This window comes from Monodon monoceros, unplaced genomic scaffold (genome assembly GCF_005190385.1).
Source record: "Monodon monoceros isolate NGI ecotype Baffin Bay Population unplaced genomic scaffold, NGI_Narwhal_1 Super_Scaffold_21, whole genome shotgun sequence".
NCBI lineage: Eukaryota > Metazoa > Chordata > Mammalia > Artiodactyla > Monodontidae > Monodon > Monodon monoceros.
The window spans coordinates 91842579-91859507 of record NW_021703778.1 but is presented as its reverse complement, the minus strand read 5'-3'; the positions used below and the strand labels follow the sequence as shown (position 1 = coordinate 91859507).

Sequence of the window (16929 nt, the reverse complement as noted above, 5' to 3'; positions counted from 1 at the left end):
CTCTTGTTGACCAGTGTCCTGAAGTTGGCTCTCCTACCTCAGAGGCAGAGCCCTGACTCCTGGCTGGAGCACCAAGAGCCTTTCATCCACACGGCTCAGAATAAAAGGGAGAAAAAGTAGAATTAGTAGAAGTATGAGGAAAGAAAGAAGGAAAGGAGGAAAGGAAGGAAGGAAGAAAGAAGCAAAGAAGGAAAGAAAGGAGGGAGGGAGGGAGGAAGGAAGGAGGGAAAGAAGGAAAAAAGACAGAAAGAAAGAAGATACAGTAAAAATAAAATAAAGTATAATATAGTTATTGAATTAAAAAATATTTAGAAAAAAAAAAGGGACGGATAAAACCTTAGGACAAATGTTGGAAGCAAAGCTATACAGAGAAAATCTTATACAGAAGCATACACATACACCTTCACAAAAAGAGGTAAAGGGGGAAAAATCATAAATCTTGCTCTCAGAGACCACCTCCTCAATTTGGGGTGATTCGTTGTCTAAAGGAGGGAAGGACGGAAAGAAAGAAAGAAAGAAAGAACGAAGGTAAAGTATAATAAAGTTATTACAATTAAAATTAATTATTGAGAAAAAAAAATTTTTTTAAAAAACCATGGACGGATAGAGCCCTAGGACAAATGGTGGAAGCAAGAGTATACAGACAAGATCTCACACATAAGCATACACGTACACATTCACAAAAAGAGGAAAAGGGAAAAAAATCATAGATCTCGCTCCTAAATTCCACCTCTTCAATTTGGGATCATTCCTTATCTATTCAGGTATTCCACAGATGCAGGGTATATCAAGTTGATTGTGGAGCTTTAATCCGCTGCTTCTGAGGCTGCTGGGAGAGATTTCCCTTTCTCTTCTTTGTTCTCACAGCTCACAGGAGCTCAGCTTTGGATTTGGCCCTGCCTCTGCGTGTAGGTCGCTGGAGGGCGTCTGTTTTTTGCTCAGACAGGACAGGGTTAAAGGGGCCGCTGATTCGGGGGCTCTGGCTCACTCAGGCCGGGGGTGAGGGGGGGGAAGGAGGGGCACTGCGTGCGGGGCGGGCCTGCGGCGTCAGAGGCGGCGTGACGTTGCGGCAGAGGCCGGCGTGACGTTGCACCAGCCTGAGGCCCGCCGTGCATTCTCCCGTGGAAGTTGTCCCTGGTTCCCGGGAACCTGGCGGTGGCGGGCTGCACAGGCTTCGCGGAAGAGGGGTGTGGAGAGTGACCTGTGCTCGCACACAGGCCCCTTGGTGGCGGCAGCAGCAGCCTTAGCGTCTCCCGCCCGTCTCTGGGGTCCGCGCTTTTAGCCGCGGCTCGCGCCCGTCTCTGGGGTTCGCGCTTTTAGCCGCGGCTCGCGCCCGTCTCTGGAGTTCCTTTAAGCAGCGCTCTTAAACCCCTCTCCTCGCGCACCAGGAAACAAAGACGGAAGAAAAAGTCTCTTGCCTCTTCGGCAGGTGCAGGCTTTTCCCCGAACTCCCTCCCGGCTAGTCGTGGTGCATTAACCCCTTCAGGCTATGTTCAAGCCGCCAACCCCAGTCCTCTCCCTGCGCTCCGTCCAAAACCGAAACCCGAGCCTCAGCTTGCAGCCCCGCCCGCCCCGGCGGGTGAGCAGACCAGCCTCTCGGGCTGGTGAGTGCCGGTCGGCACCGATCCTCTGTGCAGGAATCTCCCCGCTTTGCCCTCCGCACCCGTCGCTGTGCACTACTCCGCGGTTCCGAAGCTCCCCCCTCCGCCTCCCGCAGTCTCCGCCCGCGGAGGGGCTTCCTAGTGTGTGGAAACTTTTCCTCCTTCACAGCTCCCTCCCACTGGTGCAGGTTCCGTCCTTATTCTTTTGTCTCTGTTTTTTCTTTTTTTCTTTTGCCCTACCCAGGTACGTGGGGAGTTTCTTGCCTTTTGGGAGGTCTGAGGTCTTCTCTAGATTAGTTTTAGAAATAGGTCTGTTCTATTATGTTTGCTCATGAAAATAATAAATAAAATACAGTTTCCAGGATGGGTAGGGTTGTAACTAACAATCTTATGAATTTGGCCATGTAGAATAAAGTATGGATAAAGGATACTGAATTAGGAACTTAAAGATGTTTTTGAGTATTTGAGAAGAAATCTCAATAGCCAGAGAGAAATTCCACAAGAAAAATAAAGCATTGTACAAGAAAACAAACAATCAAATGATAATACTTATATAAGTACTGAATTTAACCAAACACTGTGCCTTAATTACATTGAGTGTACGTGAGGAGGAGTATGTAAAAGAAAAGGTAGTATAAAAAATCTAATCTGTCCTAATAGGAAATCAAAGAGAATATCCAAAAATTGATAAAGCCAAACAGTAGTTAAATAAGCACAATAGTTAAATAAGTCCAAGATATTTGCCCCTGAAGGATGTGACTAGAGACTGCTTTTTTTTATTGTAAATGTTACAGTACAGTTTGACATATTTTACTATATTACTTTAATAAAAGTAAAAAAAATTAATAATAAATAAATATAAAATATGGAATCTTCAGGGGACTGGAAGGAAACATAGAGCTAATTTATATAATAATGAGGTTAGTGACTTACTAAGCAGCATATCAGAGCATAAGTCAAACAGGACGAAACTAAGAGATTTGATTACATAATATTTAATGCTCTTGAGTATCAAACCAAAAAAGGAACACTAAGTTAAATTAAAAGGTACATGAGAAAATGGAGAAAATATATGCAATACAGATAATATACAAAAGGTTAATACATTTACACATTTAAAGAGCTCTTACCAATCAACAAGGGAAAGAAACATTCCAATAGAAAACTGGCTGGGGCATAGACAAGGAAGGAAAGAAGGAGGAAGGAAGTCAACACCTTGTTTAAAAAAACAAGTCCAATTTCTCTAATTAAAGAAATATACAGAGAGGAACCTGAAAGATGATCACAAGTCAAAGAAGTAACAGTGGTAGATTCTGGGTTGGTAGCTTCATGGATGTTCTTGTGTCTTTTTTCACCTTTTGCTTATCTGTATTTTCTGGTTTTCTATTAATCTTAAATTCATAATTAAAGAATTTATTTACTGAAGAAAATTTTCTGGAATATATTAAAGTATACTCAAAAATAAATAAAAATCACCCAATATTCTCCACCCTGAGCTAAACACTGCTGGCTAAACATTTCCTTTCCATTTTTGCTTTTTATGTCTTTTCAACAAAATTGGATTCATATATTTCTCACTTAACATCACACGATAAACATTTTCTTATTACATTACAGATACTTCTAAAATAGAATATTATTTACTTCTTGATATTCCATTAAATACATGGATATATGACCAGATTCTAAATTCTAACAAATCACTACTAAAACATACCAGCTTTTCATAACATTCATTTCAAGCAGGATTAATTTAAACTTTTTCAGAGAAATGCAACCACCATGAATGGTTTAAAACCAAAATGGACTACAGGGATGTGATGTTAGAGAAGTATAGGAACCTGCTCTCCATGGGTGAGGATACCTTCCTTCCAGAATTCCTTATCCAACCACAAGGTTTAGAGTCCTTCATTTGTAGAATGTCTCCTGGTATCTTCTGCTTCCTACAATAGGGTTTCAGTTTGCAACGTTTCAGGAAAGATTGGGAGTTTGTGGGTATAATTTTTTTTTTTTTTTTTTTTCCTCTCGCTGTTGTGGCTTCTCCCATTGCGGAGCACAGGCTCCGGACGCGCAGGCTTAGTGGCCATGGCTCATGGGACCAGCCGCTCCGCGGCACGTGGGATCTTCCCGAACCGGGGTACAAACCCGTGTCCGCTGTATTGGCAGGCGGACTCTCAACCACTGCACCACCAGGGAAGCCCCTTGTGGGTATAATTTATCTTATTCTTTTAAAATTGCAGCCTCCCTTTTAATATACTTGGTAACTGCTTGGGATGTGTCTATATGAACTGTGTACTATATGCTTCTGTTATAGTCCTTACAATATTTTATTGTCTTATTTTCTGTAACAATTTTCCATGGATTCTTTGGGCTTAAGGTACATTAAAAGGGAGACTGCGATTCTGGGACTTCCCTGGTGATGCAGTGGTTAAGAATTCGCCTGCCAATGCAGGGGACACGGGTGCGATCCGCGGTCCGGGAAGATCCCACGTGCCACGGAGCAACTAAGCCAGTGGGCCACAATTACTGAGCCTGCAAGCCACAACTACTGAAGCCAGTGCGCCTTCAGCCCGTGCGCCATTTATTTTTTTGGAGAATAAAACCACCTCTGAGAGCTTCCCAGGTGGCGCAGTGGTTGAGAGTCCGCCTGCCGATGCAGGGGACACGGGTTTGTGCCCCGGTCCGGGAGGATCCCACATGCCGCGGAGCGGCTAGTCCCGTGAGCCATGGCCGCTGAGCCTACGCGTCCGGAGCCTGTGCTCCACAACGGGAGAGGCCACAACAGTGAGAGGCCCGCGTACCGCAAAAAAAAAAAAAACACCTCTGAGTGATTAAAATTTAGACCAGCTAGTCAATATGCTTTATCACCTGTTCTTCTAAAACACTGTTCAACGGAACAAGTTTTACTAGGGATAACAGTGTAATTGTATTCTGGAGTTCATATCGGCAATATGGTTTATGACCTTGATGCTGGATCACGACATGTCAATTGTATAACTGCTATTAATTGTTTGTTCAACGATTAAAGTATCACGTGATCTGAAAAAAAAAAAAACCAAAATGGGGACACGTAGCTGCTGTAATCTGATGTTTTTAGATAAATGGAAGAATCAAAAGAAAATAAATCCTCCTGTTTAGTAATAACAAATAGCCAGCCTTTTTAAAAAGTAGAATTACACTTATTTTCATGATTTTAATATCTAAAAATTACTTATGGTAGTTGTTTTTTTACTTTCTGTACTTGTTTATTATGTAAGAAATACTTGCCCTTGAGAGGGGAAAAAAATCAAATAATACAGAAGAATGTAAAAGTTTTTCAAGTCAAAATTACCCTCACCCCAAGAAAGATTTTTGTAGGTCTCACTTTTTTAGGCATATGCAAACTTTCTATCCTTTACCTCCCTACTCCTCCCCAACACAAACACACACAAATGGCATGGTGCTTCACAACTTGCTTTTTTACACTTAGTGTATTTCAAAGATTTTTCTATACCATCACATACAGATACACTTCATGCTTTCAAATGATGGCACAGTATTTCATTGCATAGATGTAGCATTTTTTTATTCAGCTCACTTAGGTTGTATATAGAAGATTTGTTATTAAAAAACAATAAAAAAATTTAGTCAAAATTGATCATAGACCTAAAATAGAAAATTAAAACTATAAAATTTCTATAAAATATGTGTGATTGTGGGCTAGCAAAGATGTCTTAGATACAACATCAAAAGTTTGATTCATAAAAGAAAATACTGATAAATTGGAATGCATCAAAATTTAAAACTTCCACTCTTCAAAAGACACAGTTGAAAAGGAAAACACAGACCAAATATTGGGAGAAAATATTTGCAAAACACACAGCTGACAAAGGACTTATATCCCGAATATATAAAGAAGTATCAAGACTCAATAATAAGAAAGATTTGAGCAGACTCATCACCAAAGATGTATGGATGGCAAACTAGCACCAGAAGATGTTCAACATCATTAGTCATTGGAGAAATTTAAAACCACAACGAAATACTGCTACACATTCAAATGTGAAAATTATTTTTTTAAAAAACTAACAATACCAAGTGCTGACAAAGTTGGAGCAACTGGAACTTTCATATATTGCCGATGAGAATGCAAAATGGGACAGCCGTGTTGCAAAACTGCCTGGCACCTTCTTACAATGTAAACATACACTTACCATACGAGTCCATAATCTCACTCCTGGATATTCACCCAAGAAATGAACATTTATATTCACACAAAAACCTGTACGTATAGCAGCTACATTAATAACTGCCAAAAACTGGGAACAATCCAAATGTCTCTCAACTAGACAATGGATAAGCAACTGTGGTACATCTATACAATGGAATGTTACTCAGCAATATAAGGGAACAAATTACTGATACAAAACATAGACAAATCTCAACTGCATAATGCTAAGTTGAAAGAAGCCAGATTCAAAAGGCTCCACAGTATTTGTTTCCAATTATATGACTTCTAGAAGACAAAACTATAGGGACAGGAAACTGATGACCGTTACCAGGGCTGGGGGTAGGGAAGGGTTAACTACAAAAACAGTACTAGGGGATTTCAGGGGGAATGATGCAACTGTTTTGTATCCTGATTGTGATGGTAATTACATAACTGTATGCATTTGTCAAAGCTCATAGAACTGTAATATTAAAAGGGTAAATTTTACTGTATGTAAAGAATGCCTCAATTTTAAGTTAACCTCTTTGTACAAATCTTTGCTTAGTTATGTTTATGTGCCCAGAAGATAAATTAGAATTTCTAAGTGAAAAAAAATAGAGTTGCCATATGATCCAGCAATCCCACTGCTGGGCATATACCCAGACAAAACTATAATTCAAAAAGATACATGCACCTCTATGTTCATAGCAGCACTATTTACAATAGCCAAGACATGGAAACCTAGATGAATGGATAAAGAAGATGTGGTACATATATACAATGGAATACTACTCAGCCATTAAAAAGAATGAAATAATGCCATTTGCAGCAACATGGATGGACCCAGAAATTATCTTACTAAGCCAAGTCAGAAAGAGAAAGACCATATATCACCTACATGTGGAATCTAAAATACAACACAAAAGAACATATCTACAAAACAGAAAGAGACTCACAGACATAAAGAACAGACTTGCAGTTGCCAAATGGGAAGGGGAGATAGGGGAGGAAAGGAATGGGAGTTTGGCATTAACAGAGGCAAACTATTATACATAGGATGGATAAGCAACAATGTCCTACTGTATAGCACAGGGAACTATATTGGATATCCTGTGACAAATCATCATGGAAAAGAATACAGAAAAGAATATATATACGTATAACTGAGTCACTCTGCCGTGCAGAAGAAATTAACACAACACTGTAAATCAACTCTATTTCAATAAAATTTTTTTTTTAATTGCTGAGTCAAAGAACACTGTCTTTCAAATTTTGGTAGTCTGCCAACTGTCCTCCAAAAAGGTTGTACCAAACTATATTACTAACAACAGGGTACGCTGAGATGAAAGTACCTGTTTCCCCACCCAGGCCAATCTGCTTATGTCAAAGCTTTTCATCTTTGTCAATCTGAGAAGTGTCAAAAGGTATCTGTGAGTGTGATCTACATTTCTTTAATTATGAGAGAAGTTGAGTCTCTAGTCAAATGTTTACTGTCCACCTTTTATTTTTTCTGTGAAATGCCTATTTGCATCCTTTGTCACTTAAATGGCGGGTGATTAATTTGTAATACAAATTCTAGATCTTAGGGGCTAGAAGGGCAGTGAGAGTCCTTGGTACTTGGTCTTACGGTAGGAACGTTTACCGCCGTTTCCAGGAAATCCTGGCGACACACAGCCTTCAAGGAGACGGAAGCCTCTCCGGGGTCAGACCGGCGTCTCTCTCCCAGGCCTGGCCAGCCTCCGCTGAGCCCGCCGCCCTGCTTGAGCCCGCCGCCCTGCTTGAGCCCGCCGCTCTGCTTGAGTCCGCCGCCCTGCTTGAGCCCGCCCTCTTATTGGCCCTGCCCCTTCTCCGGGCCCAGCACCCTGACACGACTCCGCCCCGCCCTCTCATTGGCTTGTCGCGCGGCGATAGAGTTCGCTCCTAACCTGTGCGGTCCCTCACCTTCCGGACGGAAACTGGGGGCTAGTGTCCAGTCGTCAGAGCATTGACACTCTCAGCGTCACCCACTGTCCCCCAAAGGGGAGGGGTCTTTCCCGCCACCGCAGCTTCTCTGAAGGTGGAAGAAGCCGCGGGTCAGAAGCCCTCCTGCCTCCCAGAACGCCGTTCTCTTGGCAACCAGAAGCACGAAGCTGCCAGTCTCGCGATAGGGGAAAAGGGCTATACCATCCAGAAACGAGACGTGGGGGCGCAGGAGCGGCAGAGGACCCAGCACTTTCGGAAACCGGAGACCTCGGGCATCCCTGCTGTCTCCTCCGCCTTCCCGGCGGCCGGTGGAGAGTGTGGAATGGTTTGTTCGTATTTAGGTTGAACTTGGAAAGAGGATGTCTGGATGCTTGTATGGCTCTGTCCTTCACTATTAATACGATGCCCCCTGCAGGTCCGCTAATCCTCTCTGAACTCAGTTTCCTTCTCCGTAAAATGGGGTGATAACAATTGCTTCCTCACAACACTGTTGTGCAGCTCAAAACATAATGTTATGTGAAGTTCTTAGTAAATGTTGGGTGCCATGTAAATAAAAAAATAGTAGCTTTGCCTAGATTGGCCTACAGTCCAAAAAAGGTAATAATTGCTATTTGCGCTTTCTTTCTTTCGTGGTTTTTGTAATTCTCAGCACGTGAAGACTATTTCCCTGGGTCCCTGAATTGATTTTCTTCATCCCCAGTACCATCAACTGTCTGCTTCTTCCAGTTTGAACAGAACCTTACAGTTTACAAGGCATTTTCATGTACATGGACCCTGTAGCCTCATTGTTTTAGGTGGTAAGATGTGTATTCTTTAAGTGTTTTTCAGCAGAGCAAATAGACAAGGTTAAGTGAGTTGCTCAAAGAACCACAGCTACAATCTCCGTCAGTGGTGGGTGTAAAACCCTAGCTGTAAATGCCATCCATATACTGCTAAATCCTGCCTTTCTATCTCCAGCTCTGAAGTCCACACTCTTTTATCTAACTGACTACGTGACATCTTCACTTAGACATCTCCACTTCAATGTAAGAAGCACCTTAAACTTAAGATGTAAAAAAACAAACTTCTCCACAGTCCCCCCTCCACCCCTCCTTCTTATCCATCTCAGTAAATGGTAACTGCATCCTGCCTGCCAGTCTCAGGCCAAAAACCTTGAAGTCATCCTCAATTCCTCTTCTTCTCACACTTTACAATCAGCTTATTATAAATCCTATCAGCTTTACATTCAAAATATATCCAGAATCCAACCACTTCTCACCACCATCCGTGCTTCCATTAAGGTCTGCACTGACATCGTCTCTTGCCCAGATTTTTGCAATAATCTCCTAACTGTTGACTTCCTTGGCCCTACTACTTTCAATCAGCAACCTGAATGATGTTTTCAAAACCTAAGTCAAACAATGCCACTCCTCTGCTCAGGACTCTCCATGACTTCCCATTTCATGCAGAATCCTTACAATGCCCACAGGTCCTCAATAACTATACCCTCCGTTTTCTTCCAGACCTGCAGTCCTACCACCCTCTCCCTGGTAAACTTTGCTGCAGCCTCACTGTGCTCCTTGTAAGTGTTTCTACGCAGGAATTCTTCCCAGCATTTCTCAGGAAATGTACATGTTTTTACAAATTTAGAAAAAAAAAATCAGTTAAGAAATCAGGAAAATTGGAGAAAGTATTCTGATTCTCCTGTGAAAGTTAAACCACAGCAATCAACATAGAGATGTAACTGAAGAAATCCACTGATGTCAAGATAAGTTGAGAGCAAGAGCAGGAAATGCTGACACTCTGAGTCAGGAGTTGAGATCAACATTCCAGGAACCAGGACAGGAGCACCTGGGAGAGAGGCGATCACAGTCTGATAGGTCAATCTTGCTTGGAGCTGGTGCCATGTTATAAGTGTGCATCCCTGGCCCAGTCTGCTGCTAACAGTAAGTCATTCTTGCAAGTAAAATAAATATTAGTAAGTTGATACTCATTGTATACTTTACACAAATTCTATGAGTGATATTCCAAGGAGCAACAAGTTTTTATTCAGAATAAGCCCTTAAATTGGCAATTTCCAACCCATGATTCTGTGAAGGGCTGTTAGCCTTGCTTGGAGATTTGTATGTTACATTATTCAAATGGTACCCAGTAATGTTCTCTGTGTTCCCCAGTATTTGAATATTTGCTGTAGGCTACATCTCTTATAAATACTTCTAAATTTAATAGTCCTTATTTTTTAAACAAATGATTCAGATAGCATGGCAATGAATAAAGAATATGAAGAAGGTTGGAAGTATTTTAAAAATAACAAGATTTAGGGGCTTCCCTGGTGGCACAGTGGTTGAGAGTCCACCTGCCGATGCAGGGGACACCGGTTCGAGCCCCGGTCCGGGAAGATCCCACATGCCGCGGAGCGGCTGGGCCTATGAGCCATGACCGCTGAGCCTGCGCGTCCGGAGCCTGTGCTCCGCAACGGGAGAGGCCACAACAGTGAGAGGCCCGCGTACCGCAAAAAATAAAAATAAAAATAAGATTTGGAGAACTCCTGGCAGTTCTGATTTCTTGTTTCTGCATGCCAAAGATTAGTATCTGTTGGAAATTTGGAAACACTACTCCTTGTTCTTCTTCCAGTGTGAGTAAACATACACACACACGTGCACACACACACACCCTGCCTGGAACACAGTTCCTCAGCAATCCGCATGGCTTGTTTCCTCTCTTCCCTCAGGTGTCTGCTTCCTCAGGTGGGTCTTTCCTGACCACCCTATATTAAATAATAATTCCCATCTCTGCACTCCCTACCCTGTTCCCTTGACTCTATTTTTTTTATAAGGAGGAGAGATGCCACTGTTTGGATTCTGGTACGAAATAGCTGGGTGACCTTGGTTAAATCCATAAACTTTTGTGCGCCATAATATCCTCATTTGAAAAATGAAGGTTGACTAGTTTTGCAGTTCTTAAACTCTACTGTATTAGGATAACCTGAGGAGATTTTTAAAAATACTGATCCCAGACCTATATCTAAGATTAAATAAACCTGAAACTCTCCTCAAATTTTAATGTGCAGATAAATCACCGGAGGATCTTGTTAAAACTCTGATTCTATGTCAGGTGGGACCCAAGACTCTAACAGGCTCCCAGGTGATGTCAAAGCTTCTGGTCCACAGACTACTCTTTGAGTAGCTAGAGACTAGGTAATCTCTAAATGACTGCACAATTCTAATATTCCATGAATAAAGGACATTCTTTCCATTTTAATTTTTGGCAAAAACTGATGCTCATTAAGAAAACAACACGTTTCAGATTTCTTGGGGATGTGAGGGGAAAAAAATAACTAAGAAATCAGGGCTGTGACAGGTGCCCGTGATTAACTGGTGTTCTCATTTTTTTTGAAACTTGCTTATACAACATAAGATACATATAAAGCAAGTGAAAAGAAAGTTCAGGTTCAATAGAAACTTAGTGTCTCTTTACTGTTTGTAACCTTTCCAGACTAAGTCCCTATTGATTACATTTTTCATGAAACTCACCTCATCTTGAATTACTTTCTGTCATTCTCATTTCGTTTATTTACCTTCTGCTGCTTCCGTTTTGCAAACTGCTGAGAGGCTGTATGTGCCTTGAGGGCAAATTTAATAAACTGTATTTGTTGTATGTTAGTACACAATAAATTGTGCCTTTGTTTTTAGTTCCTTAAATTCTTCTACATCAGCTATTGCAATTACACCCTCAAAGCAATTCACATTCAGATATGTTGGAGAGCACCATATTTTTCTCTGCTGTGTTTCCTGAACTGCTGTGTTCAAAACCCCCCAAAAAAATATTCTAGAAAGTATTATGCCTTTCAAAATAATTCATAAAGATTTCATCTAGAGTCAAGATATTTTAAGCTAAAATTTCCCTGGTCGTATTCCAGGTTGGTGACATATGGCAGCATTGGTTTCAAAGTTGGTTTTTGTTTTTGTTTTCAATCTCTCTCTGCTCTTGACGTTCTCCTTCTGAGTGGAGTCAGGTTTGAATGAATGAGAGAGCCCACGCTGTATGCCATCTGGGCTCGAACTATCATTCCAGCCTTGTTGCCCCAATTTCCCTTTTCTCACCATAAGCTTCAGCCAAATACAACAAAGTACTAGGAGAGGAAGCTCACTAAGCCTCGTATCACAGATTCTACAAGCTAGATTAAATAGCCACTTCTTTTGAAGGGTAGTCAAACGCATGTGCTACTGGACAGTTCCCAACTCATGTGAGTCTGTGGCTTAGAGTTATTAAAAAGTAACATTTACTGAGTGTTTAGGCCATGCCTTAGGTGGGTCATTCCATGTCACTTCCTAACATCCTATGAAGTGGCACTGTTATTACCCAGATTTGCAGTTGAGAAGCAGAGCATGGTAGGTTGAGTGGGTTTTCCGAGTTCATTCAGAAACTAAATGGTACTGGGATTCCAACCGAGTTCCACAGCCTGTTTGTTCTGTTCACCTCCTCGCTGGACTCAATTCAGGAAAAGAGGTTATTTGTATCCACTAGATGGTGCTGACTGCCTTCTCTTCAAAACAAAACTATAAACCTGCTTTCAGCACCTCTCACTTTCCTTGGATTTTAGGTAGGATCCAAGAAACCACTGAACTGAAATATCCTGTTTGTTTGAACTGTGCTTGGGTACATCTTTAAATAGCCATCCCAATAGGAAAAGTGAAAACTAGATCCCAAAAAAATCAGAGTGGATTTTTAAAAATATCTTAGTACATATTATAAGTATCTCATATCCAATAACCATTGGTAACTTTGAGTGACTAAGGTTCTCATACATTTGTAGTCCTATAAAATCTGCAGGCTATTTTTTAAAGTCCATGTTTTATTTCATATACCCCTTTTACCCAAACTATACTCCCTCCCGTGCCACCCGGTCATGCTTGACCACAGTGCTGCCATGTAATCAGGAGACATGACCAGGGAAGTAAATCAAGTCTTAAAAGAACAAAAAGCAAGTTCCAGAACAGGTAATCCTACTTTTTTTTTTTTTTTTTTCCAGTACGCGGGCCTCTCACTGCTGTGGCCTCTCCCGTTGCGGAGCACAGGCTCCGGACGCGCAGGCTCAGCGGCCATGGCCCACGGGCCCAGCCGCCCCGCGGCACGTGGGATCCTCCCGGACCGGGGCACGAACCCGTGTCCCCTGCATCGGCAGGCGGACTCCCAACCACAATCCTACTTTTATTCACAGTAAAATGCACTTTTAGTATGTGTTTAGTTCTTTTTTTAGTACAATCTTTAGTACTTAAAAGCTATTAACTAAATCTGCTAAAATTGGGTTCTCAGATTTTGTTGTTCATAAGGATCATTTCAGATGTTATTTATTTTAAATATTTTTTAATTAATTTATTTTATTTAGTTTTAGCTGCGTTGGGTCTTTGTTGCTGCACGTGGGCTTTCCCTAATTGTGGCGAGTGGGGGCCACTCCTCGTTGCAGTGCACGAGTCTCTCATTGCAGGGGCTTCTCCCGTGGCAAAGCACGGGCTCCAGGTGCATGGGCCCAGTAGTTGTGGCACACGGGCTCTAGAGCACAGGCTCCACAGCAGGTGGGATCTTCCTGGACCAAGGCTCAAACCCCTGTCCCCTAGCATTAGGCAGGTGGATTCTCAACCACTGCACCACCAGAGAAGCCCCTCAGGTGTTATTTAAAATGTTGACTTTAGTCCCTATTCCCTGATTTAGTAAGCCTGGGGTCCAGCCCAGGAATCTGCGTTTTAACAAAAACCCTGGTGATTTTGGTGCAGTACGACCATGAGAATGCTTTGAAAAACATTGACTTCAAGTTTGCATTTGAAAGGGTAAATAGCACTGAGGTCGATGCTGGAGAGGCACCATGGAGACGCCTGGAGCTGTGCAACCCAGGGGCTCTGAACAGAGAAGTCCAGTACTTCCTTTGTAAATAGTAAGCTAGAAAACTGAAAAATGTTCTCCCCTTCAACTTCCTTGATTCTGAACCCTTTTCTTCCTCTGCCTGTCTATTAGGGAGTGCTATAGAGAATCAAGTGTTAGAGGATATCCCCCTTTTTTTTTTTTTTGCGGTACGCGGGCCTCTCACTGTTGTGGCCTCTCCCGTTGCGGAGCACAGGCTCCGGACGCGCAGGCTCAGCGGCCATGGCTTACGGGCCTAGCCGCTCCGCGGCATGTGGGATTTTCCCGGACCAGGGCACGAACCCATGTCCCCTGCATCGGCAGGCGGACTCTCAACCACTGCGCCACCAGGGAAGCCCGGATATCCCCATTTTAAAAATGGGTGGGGGGTGACGGGAAGCTTGCTATGTCACAATATCTGGTAGCCCAAACACATGATACCCTTTGAATTTTTAAGTGAAAGGAGGTAGCCCAGGCATTGTCATGTGACCACGTTTAGCTTGTCCAAGTGATATGAGTGACAGCATGGGGGGAAAAAACCTGTGCCAGGATATTGTGGAGATTCCTAAAAATCAACGCACACACTGTGCAGCTGTGCATGTATGGCCCAGGCAGCTAATAGAGGCTTGTTTTTTAAAAGGTAGTAAAATAAATCAAAGAGGATAAAGATACCTTCTGAAATACAGAGTATTTTTGGGGGGGTGGAGGGGTGCATCTCAATTCTGCCCTCAAGAAATCAGCTCTGCTAAGTGAGTCATTCTCACCAGAAAGGGAGAAATCTGTTTCTCTTCTTTTCTTGGAGAATTCCCTCACAGTAACAGACCGTTTTACTCTCCGGTTATACTGCTGGCTCCACACATTTGTCGCCTGCGGCAATTCTGTTACCTGTAAAGAATTATAGAGTTGCCAGAAGTTTCCCGAGGCCAGCTGCATTCTCCTTTGCTGGATGCCAGTTGAGATTACACGGTTTTGCTCTTGGCATTTGGCCCCTGCCAGGAAAATGAACGAGACACTGCTTGTGGATTATGGCTAAAGAGAAGTTTAGTAATTTCACGGCAGTAATTAATCCTGGGCAGAAACTCACTGTTTCAGAACACTGTCCATGCATTGAGTGTCATGCTTCACGCTTGTCTGATTCCAAACCATAACTTTTGAGTTGAGCTAGGTCTCTGATCCCATAGCGTATTTTGTTTGTTTCTTCATTTTTTGTTTTAAATTGGGTCTCCTGATCTATATACTAAAATGCATTTTTAGAATAAAAATTATATAAATCTTTATTGTTATGGAAACCTTGCAATTTATTTTAACTTAAAGGAAGTTAAAAGAAATTCGCATAGCATATTTGAAATGTATTCAGATCAAACTTTCAAGGTCTTAAGTAACACTGTAGAAAAATTATTTTTCTCAGAGTTAACATGTAAGAGATAAAGAAGAAATAGGTAAACAACCAAAGGGGGTGTTTATTAGTCAGCTGTCAGGCTGCCATCCTGGCTTTCTTAGCATCTCACTCCTTACATATATTTTTTCTTAGTTCAAATTCAAAATAATGTTTCTATCTGAACATACAATATGTTTAATAGACTAGAAGCTAGTCATCATTTTGATGACTGCAGGCTTTCTTGTGTAAATCTTTTTCTTATTTGATCATTCAATTCCTTATTTAACCAAGATTGGTTTATTTTCTCTTCATTTTATCATCACAGACAAATTGGAATTAATATACTAATTTGGCTCAAAATTTGTTATGTAACCCATACACTGACACACAAAACCATTTTAAATTACACATCCCTGGTTTCTCAGCCAGCATCTGCAAAGAGCTGACCTGGGCCTGGTCTCTTAACTTCTCTCAATCTGTTTCTTCATCTAGTAAAATAAGGGGCAGGATAAAGATTTCTAAGCTTACTTTCAGCTCTGAGACTCTGTAAATATCTGACTTAAGCAGACTTGGCCCTCTTCGGAAACCACTGCTCATGTGTTCCAGCCTGAACTGCGACAGTATTCACACCAGCATAAAAAACACGTGTTCAATAAGCAGGGCAGTAAGAATTGCCTGTATAGAAACACCTGGGCAGTGGTAACAGCCATCGGTCTTGTCCTCTGCAATCCATAAAGAATTAAACAAAGCAAAACCACGATCAGTGCACCCTATTTTTACAGCACAACACAATAGAGTGAATTGAAAAATGGTTTCGGTTTTATGAGATTTGGGTTTACATCTCCCTCTCTTGTTGATTCTAGAAGGACAAGCTTCTTCACATTTCCAGGCTTCAGTTTACCAGCCCATCTATTAAATTATGGAAAGTTAACTCCTGAATACTTTTGCTTACTTTGTAGAAATAGAGAAGTTAAATTGTTCTCGAGATTCTGTACTGAATGTTTCACTGCAACTGTAAACAAAATGAGTACTTTTACTTCACATAAAAGCAGCCTTCTAATCTATGCTGAAGAATGAAAAAAGGTGAATTATCCGGTTCAATTCACACCTGTCATCCATTAAATGCTCATTTATCTTGTATGTTTTGCTACAGATGACTTGGTATTTTTGTGAAAACTGCCAACTATTTTTTTGTTATGAATCTAAAGATCATTACCTTGGTCCAAATGTATGGAAATTTTGTATTCAGGTGGCATACTTGCATTCATGCATCCATTTGTCTACCTTTTGTTGGTCACTTTCGCTGAGTCAAATCCTCTAGTGAGCTATTGCTGAGCAAGTAAGCTTTTCAGCCTTTCTCCAATCATACCTAATTGCTCAAAGATCCTGACAGAGGCAGGAGCTAGATGGTCATATTAATCCCCACCAACTCCTCACCACCACTGATTTTAGATAGCAAGTGTCAGGAGTAAGGGGGATTTCTGAGCCAATATGTAGTAGTTACCTATCTATTCGCGATAAGAGCAGGAAGAAAATGGAAGGCATTAGTCAGAGAAATATTTCCCCTTCTCAATGTCATGAAAAAGACATTTTAAAGCACTGGTTTCCCCTCCGCACATTTTGCTTATGGATTAGGCATTTTTAAAAATCAGGACTTCTGGTCTGAGGTCTTGAAAAAAATCACTTAACCTCCTGGGCCTCCATTTCTTCTTATTAAATTATAGAGGTGGTATATAACTAGGCTAAGATCTTCCAAATTCTAAGTGCTATGACTATATGAAGTAAATGGTCATTTTATGGAGGAAGAAACTTCTCGGATTTAAAGAAAAATTTGCCATCCAACAAACAAAATCATTGAGGGAGATGCACACTCTCAATGAAGGATAATTTTCACTTTCCCTCAGCACTTCTTGTCAGCACGT

At 41.5% G+C, this 16929-nt stretch overlaps 1 protein-coding gene across 1 annotated transcript in view; it reads right to left on the bottom strand.

Moving 5' to 3' along the window:
- The window catches only part of FSIP1 (fibrous sheath interacting protein 1), a 214052-nt gene extending 206286 nt beyond the window's left edge, over positions 1–7766 (bottom strand). Inside the window, exon 1 of the mRNA XM_029236418.1 lies at positions 7732–7766. The gene's annotated coding sequence lies outside the window, so the exon portion shown is untranslated. The remainder of the gene's footprint in view (positions 1–7731) is intronic.
- Positions 7767–16929: the final 9163 nt, after the last annotated feature.